The sequence below is a fragment of the Balaenoptera borealis genome, assembly GCF_965194805.1.
Source record: "Balaenoptera borealis genome assembly, chromosome: 12".
NCBI lineage: Eukaryota > Metazoa > Chordata > Mammalia > Artiodactyla > Balaenopteridae > Balaenoptera > Balaenoptera borealis.
Genome location: NC_138869.1, coordinates 62,938,119 through 62,961,881, shown reverse-complemented (window position 1 = coordinate 62,961,881; position 23,763 = coordinate 62,938,119). Strand labels below are relative to the sequence as shown.

Here is a 23,763-nt window from a genome sequence, read left to right as displayed (position 1 = left end):
TTTTGGCTGTGTTAGGTCTTCGTTTCTGTGCGAGGGCTTTCTCCAGTTGTGGCAAGCGGGGGCCAATCTTCATTGCGGTGCATGGGCCTCTCACTGTCGCAGCCTCTCCACATATTCTTAATATAGCAATATCATCACATATTTAATATTTAATACAGCACTTCATCAAATATTGTTTTTTTACTTTTTTATTTTTTGCCCATCACTCCCCAACACCAAAATTTTAGCTCACTTCAGGCGAAGATTTTTGTCAATTTAGTTCACTCCTGAATTCCTATACTGATATATTAGAGCCTCTCAATAAATACTGAATAAATGATTTAATTGATTAAAAAAAAAAGAAGTATAAGGATAATTAAGCTTAACTATTATGTTCCACGTTTTAAGTTAACATGTATTTCTGTGCAACCATTACTTATAATAAATGATGTATAATTAACGTATCTTTATCTACTTAGAATTAATAAATTAATAAACTAATAAATTCTAAATTGAATAAAATCTAAATTAACATAAAAAATATTAAATAGAATATAAGATAATATTTATATAACCTAGTTTTTGACATTTTAATACAACTCGAGTCCTAGATTTTATGAATAAAAGATGCTTATCTGACTAGAAATATTTATCTATATAACAATAAAATAAAAGATGTCATAAATAAAATCTGAAGACCATTGTTAGACTTCAAAAATTATAATGTTCATTACAGTTTAAGGATTAAAATTCATAATAAAAAAGAAATAGCTAAAATTTTTATCAAATATTATATGATTGTTAAAAAATTTGTACCTACTTAAAGTGGACAATTTGATATTTTGGCATATGTATACATCTGTGAAACAATCACTGCACTCAAAATAATTAATATCTCCATCACTCCAAAGGTTTCCTTACGGCTCTTTGTAAAAAATCTCTTCCTCCCACCTATCCCCATGGCCCACTTACTGTCCCCAGAATGACATTATAAATTAGATCTCATTAAAGAAATAAGCCAATTTGAGGAGAATTGACCATGTAACACTATTGAGCCTTCCAACCCATGACATGGTTTATCTCTCCATTTATTTAGATTTTCCTTAATTTCTCTCATCAGCTTTATAAATTTCAATGTAAAGGTCTTTTCCATCTTTTACAAGAGTATCTCTATTTCATATTTTGATGCTATTAAAAAAGATATGTTTTTATATTTTTAATTTCTAATTATTCATTGTGAGTACATAAAATATAATTTATTTTACATGTATTTTATATCTTACAGAATTCCTGAGTTTGTTCATTAATGGCTTCTACTAACTTTTTAGTAAATTCCATTAGATTCCTTACATAGACAAATATGTCATCTGTGAACAAAAGCATTTTATCCAATTTGGATGCCTTTTTTTTTTTTTCCTTGTCCTGTTTCATTTGCCAGAACTTCCAGTATTGTGTTAGGTAGTAGTGATGCGAGCAGACTTGCCTTTTCCCTCATCTGTGGCAGAATAATTCAGTCTTTCATCATTAATATGATATTAGTTTTAGGTTTTACAGAGATCTTTTTTATCAGGTTAAGAAAGTTTGCTTCTATTCTTATTTTGCTGAGGTTTACTTTATTTTTTGGTCAGACAAATATCCCATGCTCTTCAAATTTCTGAAAGACTTTGGGGAAAACTAGTACTATTTCTTTCATAAACACTTGGTTAATTTCATCAATGATGTCATCCAAGAATGAATTTTTCTTTGTGAGAAGAAAAATTATTATCTGTATTACCTATATCATCTTGAGTGAACTTTGGAAGCTTTTGTCTTTCAAAGAATTTATCCACTTTATCTAGGTTGTTGAATTTATTGCCATAAAGTTGGTCATAATATTTCCTTATTATGTTTAATATCTGTAAGATCTATACTGATATTACCTCTCTTGATTCTGATATTAGTAACTCATGTTTTCTCTTTTTCTGTTCATTTTTTTCTAATTCTTATTTATCTCTGGTGTTTATTTTAGACAGTTTCTGTTGCCATGTTTTCAAGTTCATTCATTTTTTTCTGCATGATCTAATCTCTTATGATCCTATCCAGTGTAGTTGTCATTTCACCCATTGTGATTTTCATCTCTAGAAATTCAATTTAGGCCTCCCTACTAGGTCTACTTAACTGTTTCATTAAATGGGATAGTTTTAATAACTATTTTAATACCTTTGACAGCTAATTCTAACATTTGTAACAGTTCTGGATCAGTTTCAATTAATTGATTTTTCTCCTGATTATTGATCATATCTTATTGCTTCTTTGCTTGCCTGGTAATTTTAGATTGTTGCTAGACATTGTGAATTTTTATGTTTTTATTACTATATATTGTTGAACTTTATTCTGGAATGTGGTTGTTACTTGCAAACAGATTGATCTTACTGTGTCTTGCTTTTAAGATTTGTCAGACAACGACAGAGAGTTGTTTAATCCAGGGCTAGTCATTCCCCACACTGATGACAGACCCTCTGAACACCCGACCCAGCATCCCCATGTTTAGAAGCTTTCCAGTGTAGTTGATCGGTCTCCACTTCTGGTCCCCTGTGAGCAACATTGACAGCTTCTTCTAGTCTTTTCTGGTGTTGCTTTTTTCTTGGTCCTGGGTAGTTTCCTCTCACACAAGCAATGAAAAAGACTCTGTTGCATGTTCAAAATGGATCCTCTTTAGATTTGCAGAGTTGTCTAATTTTGCAGCTCTTCATTACTCTTTCCTGGGAACTCTGTCTAACCACCTTGGTCTCTGTGGACCCTCAACAATGTCTCTGCAACTCAGGACGTTTTCTGGGCTCTGCCTGAATTTTTCTTCCCTATGTCATGGCTTGGAGACTTTCTCAAGGCAGTAAATCAAAGGGCTTACCTCATTTGTTTCCCATCACTCAAAGATGATGATCCTGAGCTGCCTTCATTCCACAACTTTGAAAATGGTGGAGTTATAGAAAATTATTTCCCACTTTTTTGTTTTTGTCAGACAGGAGGGTAAATTTGCTCCCAGCTATCCCATCATGCTTTGAAACAGAAGTTCTTACAAATAGAGTCTTAAAACTTACAAATAAACTGATAGAAAAGTGAAGAGGGTATTCAGAAAGGAGATCCAGATGACTAATAAGAAGATATTCACCGTGAGATACAATTTTTTATCCATATAGATGGCAAATTAAAAAATGATGACTTACTATTGTTAGCAAAGTTATGGGGAATAAGCACTTTAATATCCTGTTAGTAGAACTGTGAATTAATACAAACCATTTTGGAAAGTCTGGCAATAAAAATAAATCCACATCATTTGACACAATAATCCTTTTCAGAGAATCTAACTTCAGCATAAAGACCATGTAATAAAATAATAATCATAGTTGTAGTCACAAAGCAGCAGTCTGCTTTTAAACTTCCATAAATAGAAAGGTCAACTGTATCAGTAAATTATACATATTCTATGGAAAAATAATTAGCTACTAGAAAGAGTGAGTTCTGTCTCAATGACCATGAGGACTGGCCATGATATATTGTTCAGTTAAAAGAGGAGCTAGCCAAGCAACATGAATACTATAATCCTTTTTTTAATAGAAAAAATAAAAGAACAGTGAAAAAAGTGAAAGAATAAACACCATCCTATTTTTTTAACCTTCAGGAGGGTGTGCTGGAGAGATGTCATGAAAAGGTTATTAACTTTTTCATTACTTATCTTTGTATCATATTACTTTTTGTACTAAGCAAGTATTGCTTTCAAAATTAAAAAAAAATTAAGAACAATTTGAAAATCCCAAGAATGTTGCCAATCAGTGTCCAATATAATTTGCTAAAATATTTACACACATATTGAAAGAAAATCAATAAGGAAGTCCACTTTAATATGTATGTAATGAAACTTGGGAAGTTTATAGAATATACTGTTATATAGAATTGCAAGAGAAGTTACTTAGTAGATAAATGATATAAGAACACTTGCAGATGGGTACAATTTAATGTTTGTTATGAAAGTAAGGCAATAGAAATGGCAGGGACATTTAGAAGAACCTCAACATATCCTCTAACTTTGACCTGTGTTGCTCACTGACCAAGTATATTACCATGTAATTTAAAGTGAGACTACTGATTTGAACTAATGAACTGATATCTTATGTTTTCTTTATTTATACATCTCTTCTAAATGAATTGAATTTAAAACGTTTGTCTTAAGTATTTCTTTTCTTTAAAATTTTTTGGCCTTTTTAGTTTTCTTTTATATTAAAAATTATCTGATTTTAAGATGGGTAATGTCCCTCCTCACACTCCCTGAATAAAATGTTGATATTTTATTAATTTTTGCTTTTATGGAGTGATTTACATGAGTATTCTATTTCGTCACAAGCATTTTACTTTTCTCTTTCCAGTTGCTTTTCTACCAAACCTTCTTTTAAAAGTCAGTATTTTGGTTTTATTGTTCTTCCATAGACCTTCATTTCATACCAATGATATTATGATCACTAAGTCTAAATATGCTCTAGCTGTAGACTTTTTAGGATTATATCTTTTCCAGATATTCAGTCAAAGCTGGCTTCAGACTTGACTGCTGGTTAAATGTACTGTACAAATAAAGCAGCCCAACACTGATCCATGGTCCTGAATCTTCCTTAATTCATCAAATCAGAGTTTTCCTGTAACACATTTTCACCCAAGGCCTTAACATTTCAAGGATAAATAGTCAATAGCGAGTTTTTCATATTTCATAATTTAGTATTTTCCTGAGAGTCTTTACTACTTTAGAAAACTATGGGATAAAATGTATTCATGTACATTTAACACTTGAAGATTTCTCTTTTAACTAAAATTCTTCAAAGAAAATAAGGTGGATATAACAGACTTGCCTGATGATTTCAAATAGGTAATATATCAGAATTGGAGATCCTGTAATCTGCATGGGAAAAACAATAGCTAACATTTAACCTGTGCTCCCTGTGTGTGAGACATTATCTTAAGCAATTTACATATGTTTATTTATTTAATCATCCAACCAGCCATACTGTTTTGTTTATTACTATTGTTAATTTCATTTTATCAATAAGAAAATTCATGACCTTGAACTCTTACATTAAGCCACACAGATAATAAGCACCAATGCCTGAATCTGACCCAGGCAATGGGACTACACATTCACATTCATAATTGCTACATGACATAGTGTCTCCAGAGTTCTATACAGATAATTTTATTCTTTGCTCACAGTTTTAAAACTTAACTCTTCAGAAAATTGGCATGGCCCCTAAATTTTTTTTAATCATGAAATTAAACAACCTAAATCCTACCATTGTACAGTAATGCCACAATCATGTGTTATATCTCCTTGAAGCTCTTGATATCTTGTATTATTTTTTTAAAGTAGGAAATTATTTTTATTCCAAGTCAAATACATAAAAATAGATTTTCTCACACTACTCTTAGAATTGTAAAAGGGGAGAAAAAGGTACTAAAGTGATATTTCACCCCTTATCCTCTGAAACAGCCAGTGCTGGGCCCCATGTGAAAGTACTGGATCTTACAGCTCCTGCAGACAGAGGGTAGGTCTTTTCTTCTTATCTTATACGTAAGCCAGTGGTTTTCAAACTTTGGAAAGGTGTGACTATTTGATGGTTATTCTTTGTTAGATTTTAAGCCAGTGAACATGGCTGGAAATAATTTGAAATGAGGAAATTAGACAAAAGACTACCTTTCAGAAGGGTGACATTAATAAAAGATCATGTTGTAGTCATGATTTTACAAATAGAAGTTATGCCAAAACTAGCCAGTTCGTAAGAATTGATAAAAAAAGATCTTATGAGCTAGGTGGTTTACATGAATAGTTTTGACATAACAGTTTTATCTATTCACACTGTGAACTTAGATCTCATCAAGCTTTGTAAGTCAATTTCCAACATACCGACAATGACTATGCTGTCATTTATTGCCCATTTTGTTATAATGTGAGCTACACAACCCCATTTCTCTGTGCCCTGAGTCACACTTCTGTTGCTTTTGCTAACCCTCTCCTGACTCCTTTAGATGTCTTCTGTATGTTTTAAATTTTCTGCACAATAACATATTTCATATGAATACCAGGTTGCTCTATGTTCTGCTTTTCCCTTTACCTGATCCTTTGCCCTCAGTTTTTGTTCTCTTTCTAATGTACACATAACAGACATAACAGACACACATGCATGTAAATGTGGTTACCTAGAGGCTCACTACCTAGAGTAGTTTGAGTTTTCTTCAGATCTCCAGAAGTGGTGTCAGGTTTTCTGTTACTCCACTTAGGGATAAAAAAATAGGTAGTAGACAGAGGAAAATTGATTTTTGTAATTCCACACAGACAGAATCCAAACTAGAGCTCAGAATGCCTGTCTTTAGGCCTAGAAAGCTGCCTATCTGATGCCTACATTTATCTAAACATTTGCTTCCCTAGTCTCAATTCCTTAATCAGACAGCTACCAGTGACACACTTTACACACATGTCAAAAACTCAACTTCATCACCACCACCAACAGCAACAGCAATAATACCAGTTTAGCAACAAGGGCAGAATGATATTCTTTGACTGCCTTTTCTGTTTTCTAAAAGAACACATGGATTTGGAAGGGCATCCCCCATACAGCCTATAATAATGTATGTAGACTAAGGGACTTGGAGCTCTGATTCAGAAATCTGTGCTCGTTTGATTCCAGCACGCTTAATTTCTGAGTAGGCCTAGTCTGACAGGATCTCAGACAAGAGGAAAATAAAAAAGGAGTAATTAACTGGGATAAAGATGAGAAATATGAGGCATTTAAAATGTTTTCTACCACTAAATTCCTGCTTGTGGTTTGCCTCACATTCATCACTTAACCCGTGAGTCTATAAATGGGGGTAATAGAGCTTCCACCCTCATCACTCACTGGGGAGCCTTGATTAGGACCAGGCAGCCCAGACAGAGGAGGTTTTAGCAACTTCCTACCTCTGATGAGCAAAGACATACTTATCTAGCACCAGAATTTGTTAAGCTTGCGTGAGCTGTTTCAATTTGATAAAAATGGTCTTTATTTCATAGCATCATGCCATATCCTGGTTGCCTTTGTAAATAAACTTTATTTTTTACAGCAGTTTTAGGTTCACAACAAAAGTGAGAGGAAGGTACACAGATTTCCCATACACCTTCTGCCCCCCACCCCCCAAGCATAGCCTCCCCCATTGTCACCATCCCCCACCAGATGTTACAATTAATGAACCTACATTGAAGCATCATTATCACACAAATTCTATAGTTTATATTAGGGCTCACTTTTGGTGGGGAATATTTTCTAAGAGTTTTGACAAAGTCATAATGACATGTACTCCTATAGAGTCCCCCTAAAATCCATATGTTGAAATCCTAACCACCAAGGTGATGGTATTAGGAGGTAGGGGACTTTGATGTGATTAAATCTTGAGGGTGGAGCCCTCATAAAATGAAATTTGAGCCCTTATTTGAGACCTCAGAGAGATCCCTTACCCCTTCTGCCATCTGAGGACACAGAGAAAAAGAAGCTTATCTATGAACCAAGAAGTAGGCCCTCACCAGATATTGAATATGCCAGCTCCTTGATCTTGGACTTAACTTATAGAACTGTGAAAAATAAATTTCTGTTGTTTATAGGCCACTCAGTATTCTGTGATAGCAGCCTGAATGAGTAAGACATGTATCCACCATTATTGTTTCATACAGAACAGTTTCACTGCCCTAAAAATCCTCTGTGCTCCACCTATTCATCCCTCCCTCCCCACTGCCTTTGGCTACAATTGATTCTTTTACCGTCTCCATAGTTTTGCATTTTTCAGAATGTCATATAATTGGAATCATATACTATCTATTTAGATTGGTTTGTCTCACTTAGTAATATATATTTAAGTTTACTCCATGTCTATTCATGGATTGATAGCTCACAGTTTTTTTTGTTTGTTTTTTTTAACATCTTTCTTGGAGTATAATTGCTTTACAATGGTGTATTAGTTTCTGCTTTATAACAAAGTGAATCAGTTATACATATACATATGTTCCCATATCTCTTCCCTCTTGTATCTCCCTCCCTCCCACTCTCCCTATGCCACCCCTCTAGGTGGTCACAAAGCACAGAGCTGATCTCCCTGCGCTATGCGGTTGCTTCCCACTGGCTATCTATTTTACGTTTGGTAGTGTATATATGTCCATGCCACTCTCTCACTTTGTCACAGCTTACCCTTCCCCCTCCCCATATCCTCAAGTCCATTCTCTAGTAAGTCTGTGTCTTTATTCCCGTCTTGCCACTAGGTTCTTCATGACCTTTTTTTTTTTTTTCCTTAGATTCCATATATATGTGTTAGCATACTGTATTTGTTTTTCTCTTTCTGACTTACTTCACTCTGTATGACAGACTCTAACTCAATCCACCTCACTACAAATAACTCCATTTCGTTTCTTTTTATGGCTGAGTAATATTCCATTGTATATATGTGCCACATCTTTATCCATTCATCCGATGATGGACACTTAGGTTGCTTCCATGTCCTGGCTATTGTAAATAGAGCTGCAATGAACATTTTGGTACATGACTCTTTTTGAATTATGGTTTTCTCAGGGTATATGCTCAGTAGTGGGATTGCTGGGTCTTATGGCAGTTCTATTTTTAGTTTTTAAAGGAACCTCCATTTTTAATTGCTGAATAATATTCGACTGTCAGGATATACCAGTTTATTTACCCATTCACCCACTGAAGGACTTCTTTGTTGCCTCCAAATTTTGGTAATTATGAATACAGCTTCTCTAAACATTTGTACTAATTTTCAACCTCTTTGGGTAAATACCAAGGAGCATGATTGCTGGATTGTACGATGAGTATATTTAGTTTTGTAAGGTACTACCAAACTGTCTTCTGAAGTGGCTGTACCATATTTTGCATTCCCACCAACAATAAATAAGAGTTTCTGCTGCTTCATAGCCTTGCTATCATTTGGTGTTGTCAGTGTTTTGAATTTTTGCCTTTCTAATCAGTGTGTGGTCATATATCATTATTTTACTTTCCATTTGCTTAATGGCACAGGTTGTTGGTCACCTTTTCATATGCTTCTTTGCAACCTGTATATCTTCTTTTGTGTAGTGTCTTTCATATATTTTGTCCATTTTTTAATCAAGTTGTTCATTTTCCACAAGTTGGATTGCAACTACCTATTCATTTTCCAGATGTGAAAACAAGGCCAGGAATGACTTGTTAAAAGGGACAAAAACTAGCTAAAAGCAAAAGTTGAATTCTGCCCTCATTCAACCTTTCTTGTCTCACGTCTGGACTATGAAAGATCTTACCGTGATCAGGTTTTAGTAGAACAGCTAAGTAGCATCCCCCTGACTCCGATCCCTCGTCCACATACCTGAGTGTCTCTCCAAAGCCGATGCTTGGTGAGGTCATTCTGTGAGTGTTCACTGTCTTGAGAACACAAGCCCTGCGTCCCAATCTGCGTTCCATCCACACACTGTCTACTGTCCACCTCAGACGTGATGCTTTAGGAAAACTGGATTATTAGCTGTTCCCTAACCCTATCAATTTTCTGTCATGGCTTCATCACTTTATACATGGAAATCTTCCTGGATTGTTCTCTTTCACCTCAAACTAACAAATTTCTACCTCTCCATTTTTGATCCCTAGGTACCTTCATGTAAAGGTATTTATTTTCCTTTTTATGATTGTCTTTGTCCTTTGTCTTTTTAAATTTTTTCTTAAGCAGGGTGCTTTCCTTTTTAAGAACAGAGACAAGAAGGAAACTCACATTCACTATTTTTCCCATCTCAGTGATGACACCACGATTAAATCCTTTGCACAGTCAGAAATCTAGGCATCACCCTTGAGTCCATGCTCACTCTCCTCCCCTCTCACTGTGACAGCACAGACGACAACACTGGTACGTGCACTGCTCAACACTGTCCCAACCCTGTCCCGTTTCCAGTCTAGTTCCATTTTAATCTATTTTCCTTATTATGTCCCTAATATTCCCTTTAAGATATAAAACTGGTTATTTCACTGTCCAGATAAATACTACCTAGGCCTTCTATTATGTTTAGAATAAAGCCAAGAAGAACCACTATGATTCAGCCCCTGCCTGCTTATCTGACCTAATATCACTCTTTCTGCTGTTCACTAAAGTCATGATATATGTGCACTGACATTGTCTCTGTCCCTTAAAAAGTCTCAACTCCTTCCTGGCTCATTGCCTTATGTTCTGGCTCCTGGAAGACCAGTGCTCCAGGCTCCTTCTCATTCAGATCTCAGTCCTTTGTTAACTCTTCAGAGAGACTGTGGCTGACGTCCCCTCTAAACCTGCTTCCCCAGGCCCTCAGTGCTGTTGCCCTGATTCCTTTCTTCATAGCATATTACTGTCTGAAATGAGCTTGTTTATTCCTTTCTTTGCTTTTTTTTTTTTTTTTTTATCTCTTTCCGCTTAATGAGGGCTCTCTTGTTTACTGTATTCTTAGAACCTGGAACAAATATATAACAAATAAGCATATTTGATTATTTAATCTATATAATGTTAACATATTTAATAATAATCTATTTCTTCACCGAGAAAAGCAGTAAGAGAGTGCCAAATGCTCTCTTCCTGGCCCTGGCCATATTATGTTTGTACAGTTTCAGTAGAAACAACCGCCTTCTGTCCCCAGCACTGAGTGCTATGAGCCTTGCTGGTACTCTGGATCTTTAGAACAAAGTAAAAAGCCCATTTTCAGGCAAAGGACAGGAGCATTGTAGATAGTATCCAGGTGTTGCCTTACCCTGCATTTCATAGGTACTAAAGGAAAACTGAAGTTCCTTTGGCTGATCTCCACCTCTTGAGAGCCTACAATTTCTCTCATTGGGATAAAAACAAATCAAAGGATAACCTTCATCACAGAGAACAGACTTTATGCTAATGGATCCTAGAGCATTTTCTTATAGAACAATTAAATGTTTATCTTCTCCCAACCAGCGTTTGCAGAATAAATGTTTTAAATGAGTGGTGAAGGGGGCTGGGGAAAAATTATGACCTGAATGCCAATTCTTGATACTACTGGGTTGGCCAAAAGTTCATTTGGGTTTTTCCCTGAGATGTTACGGAAAAACCCAAATGAACTTTTTGGCCAACCCAATGCTTCTTCCATGTTTTTGTTGAAAGGACTTGACAGACACAAGCATCTTGGTAGGGAGGCTGAAGGGTCTTAAGCTACCTGATGTTGGACGTGATTCCAAGAAAGTAGGCAATACTTTTAACCTTTGAGATGCAGCGTTAGGGAGGGTGGAAATCCAAGCACTGAAAGGAGCCTTAGAAAAGGACCATCAATGCCCTGATGGCTGAGAGGATCTGGTGGCTTCCTGCAGTGAATCCCTTCAGGAACATGCAGAATTGGATTGACTCTGACTACTTGCTGTGTATGTTCATTTTGTGGAGGAAGGAGAGAGGGGCTGCCTGATGCAGTTGACTCTAGTGCCCTTGAGGATAGCTATACAGATGTCCTGTGGGATTGAGTCCTGGGGGAAGCCTGAGAACAGAGAGATGTCCCGTTCCCCCTTCAAAGGGTCAGCCCAGCCTGCCACCCACTGCATGCCCACCAGAGCAATCCAAGTCTTCCTTGCTTAGAGGTTTGCCCCTGACAAAGAGGCTCCAGCACAAGAACTTCTTGAATGCTGAAAAAAATCCACCTTGCAGATAGGCAAACATCATTTACCATCCATTTGAAAGACCTTACCAAATTGAGAAAGGGAAACCCAGCTGAACAATCCAACAGGCAGTTCCCATTGAGGCAAAAACAATGAAGCAAGGAAAGGAATATAGGACAGCACCCAGGTCTTCAAACTCTAAATCTGTGTTCTTTCACTTTGCAATTCTGATTTATTTCACGAGGCTACTTAGAAACTTTCACATCATATTTTGACATATTTTTTTCAAATACTTCTTTTACTGTGTTGCACTCATATACCACAACAAGTCCATTTCTTCAGTTACTGACCACGGAACTAAAGTTTTTTATCAACTGTCTCTTCTTTTCCTTTCTTAAGTATTCAGTAGCTGGAATTTTCACTCAGCATCCTTCACCGTAGCTGGATACTCTCATTCCAGCTTACCTTTGCTCATCTTCTGTGCCAGATTCACCTTTCCCATCTGGCAAACAATTCTGCTCGCCTCTAATACAGTGTTTGAAAAAGTAGCACTTTAATTATGTTTAAGGACTACTCTATTCTAATATGATTAAATATTCAGGAAGAATACTATGCAACGAGTTTTTGTGATTATAGTGGAGGTAGCTAGAAGCTGAAAGCCCAATAAAAGTATAACATTTTTTCAAAAGGCAGGCAAAGCATATTTTATACTCTTTTCAAATAACTTTTAAAAAATTATCATGACTGAGTGGGTTGTTGTTTCCTGACTAAAAGATAACTCGGAAGAAATCATCACAGCATTTTCATTTGGGAGAAAACAAAAGAGAACTTCTAGGAGAGATTTTCTCATGAGATATTTACATAGCTTTCCTCAGTTAATATTTTTTTTCATTTTAGAGTTCAACTTTTTTTAATAAAACAAAATTTTAAAGTAGCAGCCACAAAAACAAAAACCTACTGAATGGTAGAAAATATTTGCAAATGATATGACAAATAAAGGGTTAATATCCAAAATACTTAAACAACTCATACAACTCTACAACAAGAAAACAAACAACCAGATTAAAAAATGGGCAGAAGAACTGAATAGACATTTTTCCAAAGAAGACATACAGATGGTCAACAGGCACATGAAAAGATAATCAACATCATTCATCTTCAGGGAAATGCAAATCAAAACCACCATGAGATATAACCTCACACCTGTCAGAATGGCTATCATCAGAAAGAACACAAATAACAAATGTTGGCGATGATGTGGAGAAAAGGGAACCCTTGTACACTGTTGGTGGGAATGTAAATTGGTGCAGCCACTGTGGAAAAAACAGTATGGAGGTTTCTCAAAAAACTAAAAATAGAGCTACCATATGATCTAGCAATTCCACTCCTGGGCACATATCCAAAAGTAACAAAAACACTAGTTGAAAATATACATGCAACGTGGATGGACTTGGACAGTATTACGTTTAGTGAAATAAGTCAGACAGAGAAAGACAAATACTGTATGATATCACTTATATGCAGAATATAAAAATGAAACAAACTAGTAAATATAACAAAAGAGAAGCAGCCACTAAAACATTAGCATAATATTGGCAATAAACATTTTTTTAAACCAACAGAAGGAATCAAAGTTGAATTGGGTGAACAGTGACTCAGAGGGTTTTAAGAAGGCCTCTGTCCTTGCCCAGGTATGTTGCTGAAAGTTGCTTGCTCTATCTAACATTTCCTGAACAAGTATAGGGATGCAGTATCTACACTCACTTATGCTCCACTGGTTCGGGCCTTTTCTGTACTGTGTCCTCAGCACTTACCTCAGTGCCTGGCACTACTTGCTGCTCAAAAATACATTGAATAGCCCTCTCCACCCCATCTCCCATCTGCATCTGTGCCTCGTCCCCTTCTCTCTGTCTCTTTCTTCCCCATCACTTCCCCAGACACTGACACCCAGTTACTCCAGTTTCCCCGGTTTCAGCTTTGGTCTTCAGCCCCATTCACCCGAGGATTTGCCTGAAGGCCACCCCCAACTCTGCACCTGCCCCTTTAGGGCCACCAAGGACCATGACTAAGACAGGTCCCACCCCCATGGCCCCACAGCTCAGGGCGGAGGAAGAAGACGAGGAGGACTATGAGCCTGTCCCAGAGCCCCCCAGCCCCACCCAGGAGCGCTGGCAGAAGCCTACTCCTCAGCACCAGCCCCCCACCCCCAGGACTACGCCTTCACCTTCTTTGACCGCAACGACCCTGCCTTTCAAGAGATTCTGTTTGACCCGCAGACCACCATTGCTGAGTTGTTCGCCACTGTGCACCAGTGGGTGCCCCAAGTCCAGTACAAGATCGATGTCATTGGCAATGAGATTCTGCGACGAGGCTGACACCTGATGGGTTGACCTAACATGACATTGCTCCATTATACGTGCAAGGCTGGGGCCCACGGAGTCGAGCTCCCCGCGGTGGCTGTGCGCCTCTTGCAGCAGCTGCTGGCGCTGGGCGCAGACGTGACCCTGCGCAGCTGCTGGACCAACATGAACATACTTCACTACTCAGCCTATTTCGACGTGCCCGGTCTCGTGCACATGCTACTGAAGGGTGTACGGCCCCGAGTGGTGAGCTCCAAGTGCAGTGACTTCAGCCACGGCTCAGCCCTGCACATCGCTGCTTCCAACCCATGCCTGGGTGCGGCCAAATAATTTGTTGGAACATGGCGCCAACCCGGTGCTTCGGAACCGAAAGGGACCCGTGCCAGCGGAGGTGGTCCCAGAGGAGTTGTCCCATGGACATATCCCTGGACAAGGCCGAGGGGCGCTGGTGGCCAAGGAGCTGTGCACGCTACTGGAGGAGGCTGTGCCATTCTCCTGTGCCCTCCCTAGGGTCACGCTACCTAACTATGACAACGTCCCAGGCAATGCCATGCTCAGCACACTGGGCCTGCACCTGGGAGACTGCGTGCTACTGGATGGCCAGAAGACCCGCAGCTGCGGTTCTGCGGGACCTCAGAGTTCGCCAATGGCCAGTGGGTGGGCATGCAGTTTGATGAACCTGAGGGCAAGAATGATGGCAGTGTTGGGAGTGTCTGGTACTTCATCTGCCCTCCCAAGCAGGGTCTCTTTGCCTCTTTGTCCAATATCTCCAATGCAGTGGGCGCACCTTCCTCATCCATCACCTCCACACCTCGGACTCCCTGGATGGACTTCTCCCAAGTCACTGGCAAAGACCTCAGGGAACACAAAGGTAAGAAGAGGCCCCCGTCAGCCCTGAGTCTGGATGGCCTGCAGCAGCGTGAGGGAGCCAAGGCTGAGGCTGGAGACCAAGTCCTCATCACAGGCCAGAAGCAAGGGATTGTGCGCTTCTGCAGGAAGCCAGACTTTGTCCCAGGTTACTGGTATGGCATCCAGCTAGACCATCAGCAAGCACGATGGCTCTGTCTTCGTTGTCTGGTACTTCACCTGCCCCCCTCAGCATAGAGTCTTTGCACCAGCATCTGGAATTCAGAGGACTGGTGGATCCACTGATCCCCCGGGGATAGTGTCGGAACCAAAAGTGAATCAAATGACAATGATGCAGACCAAAACACCTTCACAACAGTCTGGACTCCAAAGGACATCGCATCAGAGAGCTCCATCTCCAGGTTGCTCTTCTGCTGCTGGTTTCCCTGGATCCTGAGGGCAGAGATGCAATCTTAGAGGCTCTGGACATTCCACAGAGACACAGAGCCCCCTCTAGCATCTCCTGACACAAGGAGCCCCCTAGTCACTTGAGATAGAGTTTCCCAGTAACATATCCAGAAGGGAGACCCCATTAGCCAGCCCTCGATCACTAAGGCCCCATTATTAACAGATTCCCCCATGATAACCCCCCAAATATAGACCCTATGTTACCCAGAAAGGGATTCCCTGAGTGTAGTACCTTTAGGCTAGTCCCAACCCCTCAGATCAGACCCCCCAATAACAGATTTCCACATCACCCCAAATGATGGTAACTTTCTCTACATAATGCTCTACAGCAGAACATTCCTGAGTCACTGGATCAGAACCCTTCCCTATAAACAAGGCTTCCCCCCACGCCCCCATCAAGTACCCTTGAAAGAAACACCCCCAGAGCAACAGAGTAACAGACCCACATTTAACATTAGTCCCCTCAAGATATTTTGACCCCCACGGTCACCCCCAAACCCTTACACTTCAATCAGAGACTCCCTCCATTAACAAAACACCCTGCTCTTACCCCTCAAGAAGAGACCTACATTAACCAGCCCACTGTCACCTCCAATTTACAGGCACCAAAACAGCCCTGGAAGTGCTAATTACAGGACCCCCAAGTCTTCCTGTCCTCTGCACCCTCAAGAAACCCCCAGTACCTTGTATGAAGTCCACCCCATGCAGCCCACAGCACCTGTGCTGGCCAGGCTCCCAGAAAATTCTCTATTTTTTAAGTAATTATTTCCCCCTTTGGGGGACCCCAAAATTTGGAGACCCCATTCTAGGACTCTGAGGATCCCAAACCCCAGAGTACATGTCCCAGACTTTTCTGTGTCCCCAGGTCCTACAGCCCCTAGGAGACTCCAAAACCCTAATTCCCAGGACCCCCAAATCATGGAAACCCCAAATCCCCCAGGAATCCCAAATTTTAAAAAATCCAAGCCTCTAGGAAACCCCAGTCATGGAGGTCCTTGTGCCTGGGATGGAGGAGACTGTGGTCCGGTTATGCATCCCGGGCCCCCGGGGCACCTCAAACCCTATTCATAGGCACTAGGGGACAACAAAAAGGAATTCTCATCCCTGGAAACTAGAGGACTTCAATGCCGTGAGTCCATGGATCTTTAGACACCAAAATTCCAAGAGCCCCAGCCGCAATGCCCCCGATCTTCAAGCCTACGTCTTTAATACATGAGGGGCACCAAGGCCTTGAGGGGATCCCAAATCCTGGGCCCCCCATTTCAATGTACATTCTGGTCACAGGTCCAAAACACCAAACCTAAGTTACTGGCCCTGAAGCACCTCACAGCACCCTGGCCAGACTAAGAGCCTGATGGAGATCCTGAAGACCTAGGGGGTCCAGGGCAGACCCTGAAACCAAGGACAGCTCACGACTGTTCCTTCACGCATGTCTCCAAACTCAGCATGACCCCTACTCTCTTCAATAAAGACGTTTCTGTGGCAAAAAATAAATAAATAAATAAAATACATTTAATAAGTAAATGGGTGATTTATTTTAAGAAAACTTCTTTAGGCACTTTTAAAACTCCAGCTGGTTAGATGCTTTACTCTCTTGAATATATAAATTTTTCATGTCCAGGGAAGGACTGGAATTGCAAGATTATTGATAAAAATCACCCATGTAGTCCATGTTCTATCAACCTTATTCATGCACAGAATTTGCACTCTCCTTTAAACATATCCTTATCATGATGATTTCTTTGTTAAGAATTTGGGCCCCTTAGGTCAATGTATCAGTACCAATAACTATCATCAGTTCTGTGTTAACCAAGAGTTCATTTTTCATACTTGTAAATTAAGGTATATATTATATGCCAAAGTATTAAATTACAGTAAGTTCCCTACATATGAACCAGTTCCACTCTGAAAGTGTAAGTCCAATTTGTTTATAAGTCCAATAAATTTAGCCTAGGTACCCAGCTAACACAGTCAGCTATATAGTACTGTACTGTGACAGGTTTATAATACTTTTCACACAAATAATACGTAAACAAACAAACATAAAATAAAACATTTTCAATCTTACAGTATAGTACCTTAAAAAGTTCAGTAGATAGTACAATAGCTGGCATACAGGGGCTGGCATCCAGTGAACAGGCAAGAAGAGTTACTGAATGGAAGAGGGAGAGGAGGTGGGAGATGGTAGAGCTGAAGGATCATCAGCAATAGGAGATGGAGGACAAGCTGCAATTTCACTCATGGCTGATGTTGATGGCACAGGTTCTGGTTCCTTGCTGGATTCAATTCTATCTGCCCTCTTGAAAAAATGACGTAATGATAGTAGTAGCTATCACTGGGTAGTAGCTCTTTTTTTCTCCTCATAGATGACACTGTAGCACTGGATGGTGTTCTGAATGGCTGCTGCAACCTTCGTGTACCATTCTACGTTCAGGTCCTGTGCCTCAAAAACTAACAGTGCCTCCTCAAATAAAGAAAATCCCCTTGCCATTTCCTGTGTTGTGAATCTCTTCAGTTCTTCAGTTACTTCTTCTACCTGTTGTCTCTCTTCATCCTTTCTGTCGACCTCCAATTCCATCAGGTCTTCATTAGTAACCTCCTCATGTTGCACAGCAAGGAGTTCAGTGAAGTCATCCTCTTGCAGATCTAGCTCCAGCTTCTCTCTGAGGGTCACTGAATTGCTGAAGACCTCTTTGGAATCCTTATCCATCTTCTCAAATCCACGATAATCATGAACAAACTGTGGTCAAATGTTCTTCCAAACCCCATTCATGGTGATGACTGTAACCTCACGTCAAGCAATGTCAATGTTTTTTATGGCCTTGTAGATGTTATAGTCCTTCCATAATTGTTGCAAGGTTGTTCCTGATTCATCACTCGCCTTTACTGCTTGACAAAAAGTGTGATGTAAATCATATTTCTTGAAAGTCGCTCTAACTCCCTGGTCCATAGTTGGATGAGCGATGTAGTATTAGGTGGCAGATGCACTACTTTGACGTTGGAATGAAAGTTGTCCATGAATGGGGGGTGGCCCGGAGCACCGTCAAGCAACAAAAGAATGTTGAATGGGACATCCTTCTCCAAGCAATATTTCTCTACCTCCAGGATAAATTGGTGGAAAAACCAGTCCTGGGAAATGGCCTGTGTAACCCAGGCTTTGGGGTTACTCTTCCACACAACAGGAAGAGAGCAATTGGGTATGTTTTTAAGGGCTCTTGGGTTCTCTGAATGGTAAACTAAGAGAGGCTTCAGCTTCATATCGCCAGAAGCATTGCCACCAAACAACAGAGTTAGCCTATCCTTCGCTGCTTTATAGCCTGGCATCAACTTTTCTTCCTTAACAGATGTAACTTTCATCTGGCATCCTCTTCCAGTACAGTCGTGTGTCATCACTTTAAGAACCTGCTGGGGTAAATATGCACCTTCATCAATAATTTCTCAAAGCGTTTCAGGAAATTCCTGGGCATCTACCATATATGTACCTGCTCCCTCACCACTTACTTATACGTTGTGAAGGTTGGTTCTAGCCTTGAATCAATGAAACCAGCCATGACTAGTATTAAAAGATGTACCTCTGATTCTTTGCCATGTTTCTTTTTCAAGTCTTCATAAAGGCTTTCAGCTTTCTCTTGAATCATCATTAAGCTGAGCAGGACTGGATGCTGATCTTGATCCTGCATCCACACACTGAGAAGTTTCTCCATCTCCTCCAACATTTTTCCACACTTCTTCAATATTATTGTCGACATCATCGGCACAGCAGATTTCACATGTTCCATGATGTTGTTCTTGTTCTTTAGAATTATGCTGATGGTTGAATGATTCATGTTATGAGAAGAAGCGACACTTACTTTTCACCTCACTCCACTCTCTCAATTATTTTAACTTTTGTTTCCATCATTATCACTTGGCGCTTCTTAGAAGTAACAGCTACATCACTGCTGTTTTTACGCTTACTTCCAGACATCCTGGGCTTGAAATAAAGATACTGTACTACTGTACTCTGTACAGTACCGTACAGTAAAGTACACAAAAGCACAACCACTTGTAGAGGATGCATAGACGTGACAATGTACACCAGACACGTGACTTAACTTACGTGATCGGACATGCGAACGTACATTCAAATCTTTGAAGGTTCACAACTTGAATGTTCGTATGTAGGGGACTTACTGTAATGCCTATTTCAACTTAAAATGCAGATAGTGCTCCTATGTCATGTGCACAGTAAGTTGCCAAGAAAATTTTCTGAAGAAAATTTATTCACTTTGACTCTACCTAAACAAATGGAACTTGGTATTTTTAGAATAACAGCCAAAGTCTCTCATTTAGTTTTATATAAATATTTATCTAACACCCTAAATCTAACCTGAGGTAGTGGCTGACTTTATAAGCTAGGATTGGCAAAGGCATAAGACTAAACACATGAGTCTTTCATGCTCATTCAAAAGGTCTTGGTTCCTAGACCTCATGTATCAGTGGCTAATGTTTACTAAGGTAAAATAGAACAAGATAGAATATACACCCTCCCAATAATCCTGCAGAATATCTACATAAAATCTATATAGTTGCTATCTTATTCTTTGGTGATTTTTACATAGTGTGCAATATGACTTTAATAATGGCTAAAGAAGAGAAAACAGTCTGGAGTAACAAGTCACCATCACTAGTAGTTCAAGTCCACAACATTTCTACTTCGTGATATTCAATCTCCTTTGATAAATATGCTTTATAAAGCCTTTATACAGACCTTATGCAGAGTAATACATTGAGCAGATTTTTAGTAAATATTAATTAACTGTTCTTTGACCACATTTTCTTAATGAATTTTTCTGGTCCCTACCCTGGGCTGGTTAAAACTCACCTTGTGTTTGCTAAGAGCTGTTATCTAATAGCCTAAGATGTTTTGCTAAATAATAGCGTGTCTAGCACAGCACTAGTTGTTTTCTGAAATAGCTTCCTACCCTTTCCAACTCGGCTACAGATTTGATATTGGCACAAGACCCATTACCTTCCATACTTTCTTGTTTATTATGCTGGTCAAAGTGTCCTAACCTAACTATTTGTAGGGGCTGAGGAAGTCCCAGGACTTTTTGTCCAGATGGGTTACAGTCTGCATTTCATTCTCCCCTGATGTCGTCTGACAGCCCTGGCATTTGTAGAGCCAAATACAGGTTCACATGTTACCAGTGGTTATAAACACAGTTTTAAATGTGCAGCACCAGTGCCCATCAGAGTCTCCAAGGAAGGAATTTGGCAGGAAAATGGTCCCTTGCTGTGCCCCCAGGTAACCTATCTCATCTGTCATTACCTGGCATGGTGTAGATAGGCTATATCTACACAAGTGAAATGTAGGTGTAGATAGGCTATATCTATACACAAGTGAAATAATTGTCCCAATTTGTATTTGGGCAAAATGCCATCATAACAGATGGACATGAGTGTATACAACTGGGGAATTATGCATATACATTAAACATGCAGACTATGAGCATGAGTCCTTTCTAGGAACATCCAAACATCTGTCTGCTCTGAGATTTTGTGTATACTGTTTACACCATATGCTGGCACAGTGGGAGAGCCTTGTTGGAGGTGCAAAAAGGAGCACTCATGAATTTCATGGAAATTGTTTCATAGGGACAATTTGCATCACCCTGAGCAAAAGGAACATATAACAGTGCTGTGAATATCTTTGTTGTTATTTCAAGATAGCAAATTTTAAAAACTGATTTTGGTAGCAAAAAAGACAATTTTCGGACATCACAGGAAAATCAAAATTAAAATTTCGATTAATTCTTAAAACATCTTTGTATGATGTGCATGTGTTATTTAAGCGTTGATAAACTCCTATAAGATTCACTGTTAATTATTTGAATCCTTCTATCTGAAGCCAAACCTGCAGATCAAACCAATCAGCACTTCTAACATAAATTTATAACTCAACTTGCAATGTAAGGAGTAAATTAATGTGTGTATGTCTTATTCACTGCAAATATGCCCCAAAGTAGTAAAGCATTCTTTATTATTTGAAGTGCAGAATCCCAGTAATTTCAAATCCTATCTAAAATAATATTAAAATTTATGTGTAAGTGTAACTTATTTTTTTGACAAGAACATTGTCTTCATACTATGGATTGGCCTTATTATAAAAACTTTGGAATAATCCAGTTTTGCATACAAATTAAACATGTATATTAAGTTGTCTTTTATTATTTATTTACTTTAAATGACTGGAATTTAATTTTTTCACATTTATTCACCCTGAATTGTTATAACTTTACCTGTCTTTGTCCCTTATGAAAGTTTTCACAAGCTTATGTGATTATTTCTCTATCTGCATCTCTTTATCCCTCAAGGATCTTTTAACATTAAAGTGGTAAATAAAATAATAATAAAATAGTATCAGAAAAATACAAATGATTATTATTACTACTTCTGAACTTATATTTTTACTTCTCAGTGAATATCTTCTGTTTTAGTAAATTAAGCATAAAAATTATAAATGCTATAAAACTATAACTACCCATTCATATGCATAATTATTTTATGACTCCAAAATCTTAGAACTCAGTAGTACTCAAGTCAACTAATATGTAGTATATATTTATTTTCAAGTTTTATTTTATATTGGAGTATAGTTGATTCACAATGTTGTGTTCATTTCAGGTGTACAGAAAAGTGATTCAGTTATACATATATGTATATCTGTTCTTTTTCAGGTTCTTTTCCCATTTAGGTTATTACAGAATATTGAATAGAGTTCCCTATGCTATACAGCAGGTCTTTGTTGATTATCAATTTTATGTATAGTAGTGTGTATATGTTAACCCCAAACCCCTAATTTATCCCTCCCCCACTACCTTTCCCCTTTGGTAACCATAAGTTTGTGTTCTGCATCTGTGAGTCTCATCTGTTTCATAAATAATTCATTTGTGCCATTTTTTTAGAATCCACATATAAGGGATATCATGTGATATTTGTCTTTCTCTGTCTGACTTAGTTCACTTAGTATGATAATCTCTAGGTCCATCCATGTTGCTGCAAATGACATTATTTCATTCTTTTTATGGCTGAGTAATATTCCACTGTATATATGTACCATATCTTTTTTTATCCATTCATCTGCTGACAGACATTTAGGTTGCTTCCATGTCTTGGTTATTGTAACAAGTGCTGCAATGAACATCAGGGTGCATGTATCTTTTAAAAGTATGGTTTTCTCCGGATATATACTCAGGAGTGGAATTCCTGGATCATATGATAGCTCTATTTTTAGTTTTTTAAGGAACCACCATACTGTTCTCCATAGTGGATGTACCAATTTATATTACCACCAACAGTGTAGGAGGATTACTTTTTTTCCACACCCTTTCCAGCAGTTCTCGTTTGTAGATTTAAAAAAAAAAATTTAATGGTGTATAATTGCTTTACAATGTTGTGTTAGTTTCTTCTGTACAATGAAGTGAATCAGCTATATGTATACCTATATCCCCTCCCTCTTGAACCTCCCTCCCACCGCCCCCATCCCACCCATCTATGTCATCACAGAGCACAGAGCTCCCTGTTCTATACGGCAGGTTCCCACTAGCTACCTTTTTCACACATTGTAGTGTATTTATGTCAAACCTAATCTCTCAGTTCATCCCACCCTCCCCTTCACTCTCTGTGTCCACATGTCCGTTCTCTACATCTATGTCTCTATTCCTGCCCAGCAAATAGGTTCATCTGTACTATTTTTCTAGATTCCACATATATGCATTAATATATGATATTTGTTTTTCTTTTTCTGGCTTACTTCACTCTGTATGACAGACTCTAGGCCCATCCTCATCTCTACAGATGACCCAGTTTAGTTCCTTTTTATGGCTGAGTAATATTCCATTGGATATATATATCACATCTTCTTTATACATTCATCTCTCCTTGGACATTTAGTTGTTTTCATGTCCTGGCTATTGTAAATAGTGCTACTCTTTGTTGCAGTCTGAGGGCTTCTCATTATAGTGGCTTCTCTTGTTGTGGAGCACAGGCTCTAGGTGCATGGGCTTCAGCAGTTGTGGCAGGCGGGCTCAGTAGTTGTGGCACACAGGCTTTGTTGCTTTGCAGCATTTTGGAACTTCCCGGAACAGGGATCAAACCCATGTCCCCTGCATTGGCAGGAGAATTCTTAACCACTGCACCACCAGGGAAGTCCTAGGATTTTCTATGCATAGTATCATGTCATCTGCAAATAGTGACAGTTTTACTTCTTCTTTTCCAATTTATATTCGTTTTATTTCTTTTTCTTCTCTGATTGCCATGGCTAGGACTTCCAAACCTATGTTGAAGAAGAGTGGTGAGAGTGGACATCCTTCTCTTCTTCCTGATCTTAGTGGAAATGCTTTCAGTTTTTCATCATTGAGAAAGATATTTGCTGTAGCTTTGTCATATATGGGCACAGGTTCCCTCTATGCACA

The 23,763-nt window shown here is 38.7% G+C and overlaps 1 protein-coding gene and 1 pseudogene across 2 annotated transcripts in view; both read left to right on the top strand.

Moving 5' to 3' along the window:
• The window catches only part of KHDRBS2 (KH RNA binding domain containing, signal transduction associated 2), a 699,319-nt gene that overhangs the window by 384,798 nt on the left and 290,758 nt on the right, over nucleotides 1-23,763 (top strand). The window lies entirely within an intron of this gene.
• LOC309607968 (CAP-Gly domain-containing linker protein 3 pseudogene) overlaps nucleotides 1-23,763 on the top strand; it is a 67,298-nt pseudogene extending 43,535 nt beyond the window's left edge. Inside the window, exon 1 of the transcript in view lies at nucleotides 1-23,763. This exon is cut by the window's left edge and continues 43,535 nt beyond it. The product of the transcript in view is annotated as a CAP-Gly domain-containing linker protein 3 pseudogene (transcript).